The sequence below is a fragment of the Rhincodon typus genome, chromosome 6 (genome assembly GCF_021869965.1).
Source record: "Rhincodon typus isolate 14 chromosome 6, sRhiTyp1.1, whole genome shotgun sequence".
Lineage (NCBI taxonomy): Eukaryota > Metazoa > Chordata > Chondrichthyes > Orectolobiformes > Rhincodontidae > Rhincodon > Rhincodon typus.
Genome location: NC_063337.1, coordinates 2,393,312 through 2,396,782, shown reverse-complemented (window position 1 = coordinate 2,396,782; position 3,471 = coordinate 2,393,312).

The window sequence follows — 3,471 nt, the reverse complement described above, 5'->3', positions numbered from 1 at the left end:
TCTGCAACTTTCCCTAATTCATTTTGAAAAGAATTTGAGCACTTATGATTCTTAATAAGATTACTCAATGTCTCTTTCTCTTCTGTGTGTGTATGGAAGGATGGTGGGAGGGGGCAGAGAGAAGGGTTATAGAGGACACAGTTGAATGCAGATCAAATCTCTTTTCCCCCTCCCACACTGCATTGGACTCCTCCACAGGCCAAGAAAAGTCATCTTCAGCTGCAAGCTGTAGCTCAAGTGCTGCTGCCTTGCTAATCAAATTTGCCACAAGAGTTGTCCCATTGACATCAATGACAAATTGTAGATAATGGAGACAGTGGGAGATAGGAGGGACATAGCAGAAAGAGTGAGTGAGTGAATGAGGGTGGGGGGGGGGGGTGTGTGTGTAGTGGGGCGACGGGGAGAACCGTGTGTGTCAGGGGTGTAGACATGGGAAAGAGGCAAATGTTTAGATACCATAAAAAGGTTGGACAGAAAAACAGCACCTGGTCTTGAGCTGGTCCCTTACGTTTCCAAAGTTGATTCTCAGTAATGTCTCCTGGGAGTGGTGAGAGATTGGATTTAAAACCCCAATGCTAATTGTGGGCTAGAGATTCCTTTATGAACCATGTGAGCAATTAAAAAGCGCAGGGAACCACAAGCAGCATGAGGAGGTGGTTAAGAGTCCCTGGAAGATGTAGAAGCAGAAATAGGCTGTTTGGCCCATTTACTCTGCCTTTCAATGAAATAACAGTTGAACTGATCATCCTCAACTTCACTTTCCTACCTTTTGCGCAACTTTTATTCCATTCCCAATGAAAAAAAAGTATGCAAGTCTCAACATAATTAAAATGACCCAGCATCAACAGTCCTCTCTGGTAAAAGAATTCCATAGATTCGCTACCCTTTGAAGAAAGTTCCCTTCATTTCTTTCTTAAAAGGGTGACCCCTTACTCTTCCCAACACTCTCTGAAAGGCCTGCAGTAAATCAGCACTCAGTACCAAAGCCTGACATTAGTCTGTTGTTCGTGCAAAGAGGAACTGTCTGTCAACGAAACCATTTCCTTTTCCGATGTAATTACTCTACATGACTTAAACTTCACTTCTCTCAAAGAGTTGTGAATCTGTGGCACTCAATGCCCCAGACTGCAGTGAAGGAAGAATCAATCAACATATTCAAGGAAGAAATAGATGTGTTTCTGATGAAAAGCAGGATAAAGGGCTATGGGGAGCAGACAGGAAAGTGAAATTGAGACTAGGATAAGATCAGCCATGGTCATGTTAAATGGCAGAGCAGGCTCAAAGGGCTGAATTGCCTACTCCCATTCCTAGCTCCTACAACCCTGGCTCTTCCCCATTTACTTTAAATCTCCAGTCACTGTTCATACACAAGTCCCTCATGCTCTTCTTAGGCTGTACAGAACCAGCTGGCTCTCTGGTTAACACACATTTCATATTGGGAAATCAATTTTGTGGCTGTGTTGAAATCCAGAACCTCAACATGAGAGTAATAAAATTATTGCTAACTTTTTAAAAAAAAGTAAAAATGTTAAAGATAGTCAGCAGATCTGGCATCTGTGGAAAGAAAGTTTTTTTTTTAAGAAAAGGTCAGATCTTCTACTCAGAATGGAGAACAACATAGTGTAATGAGAAATTGTCAATTTTGGGAGGAAAAATAAAAATGCATATTATCTAAATGGAGAGAGTTTGCAGCATTACCTAATGTTCAAGTCACAAGAGGTCAGTGTTCAGATACTGCCAGCCATTAGGAAAGGTAATAGAATGTTATGATTTATTACAAAGAGAAAAAAATAAAATACATATTAGGGAGGTAATGCTTCAATGATACAGGGCACTGGTAAGATGCACCTGGAGCACCTTGTACAAAATCAGCCTCCTTATTCATTGGAAGCAGTTCAGTGGAGGCTTGCTTGACTAATACTTGAATGGGCGGGTTGTCTTACAAGGATAGCCTTGGGCTTATATCTGCAGGAGACTAGAAGTGAAAAAGGAAACTTGATTGAAGCACACAAGATCTCGAGGGGTCTTGACAAAGTGTTTATGGGAAAATGTGGAACTAGACTTCACTCTTTAAAATAAAAATTGCCTTTGTAAGACAGACAGAGATTTCTTTGGAAGTCTCACAACTCTACAAACAAGGAACAAGAGTTAGCTGCTCAGCCCTTTGAGCCTACTGTGCCATTCGATAGAGTCGTGGCTGATCTGATTTTAACCTCAGCTCTACATTCCTGATCATCTCTAATCCCTTTGGCATTCACTTCCATGGCTGGAAGGATTAACTTGTTTCTCTTTCCACAGATGCTGTTAGACTTGCTGAGTTTCTCCAGCATTTTCTCTATTTCAGGAAAAACCTTCCCCAGAGACAGTGACGAGAATGTGGAACTCGCTACAAGGATGAGATGAATAGCGTAGTTGCATTTAAAGGAAAACTGGATAAACATGAAAAAGGAAGGAATAAGCTGATATGGCACAGGGTGAGATGTCAAAAGATGGGAGGTAGTGTCTGGAACATGAACATCTGCGTGTGCAGTAAAGCTGAATTGCCTGCTTTGCTGCTGAATATTCATTTCAAATTCCGCAGCTCCCTGGCAATTCTGCTAGTTTTATAAAACCACTTTGTTCTCACTTCCTCTAACTTATTTTAATGAACCTTCCAGATAAATTGGATCTTTAAGAGACTTCCATTTATATAGTATCTTTCATGTCCACTGGTCAGTGAAGCAATTCACAGCCAATAGAGTACTTTCAAAGTTTAGTTACAGTTGCAACATTGTAAATGAGGCAGTTTGTGCACAGTAAGTTCCCACGAACAGCAGAATGATAATAATCAAATAATCTGCTTTTGTGATGTTGATCCAGGATATATGGGAAAATGCTACTAATACTACCTCAAAACACTATCATGGGATTTTTTCCCTTAAACATCCACCTGAACAGGCAGATGGGCTGTTTATCATCTCATCTGAAAGATGGCACTTGGAAACAAAGTAGCATTCTGTCAGTTCTACAGTTATATTATCAGCTTAGACTTGGTGCTCAAATCCTGAAGTGAAACTTGAATTTGGAACCTTCGTATTCATAGTTGAAGATGCACTCTACAAGAGAGTGAGCTTTTTGAAGAGAAGACCAGAAAAGCATCTGGTGTCAAGTGGCCAGACTAACCCAGGGAAAGCTTAAGTTAAGAGCAAGTCTGGGAACAGACCAGTAAATAGTTCTGTTTAAGAAGCTGAAGTGTAAAGGAGAAGGTCCATTTATTTCACGGCTAATTCAAGGTAATGGGGAGAGAATTGCATGGAGAAAGGAGATGGGAAAGCAAGTTTCCTCAGCAAACCAAGAGGCACTGGAGAGCAAGTTTCTTCCTGAACAGAGGAACAGCTATAGTTCAACCAGTTGAGTGTGTTTCTCTCCACCCATCTAACCCTACAATCCAATAGCTATTAATAACTTTAATGGGGCTGAAGGGAAAACCAC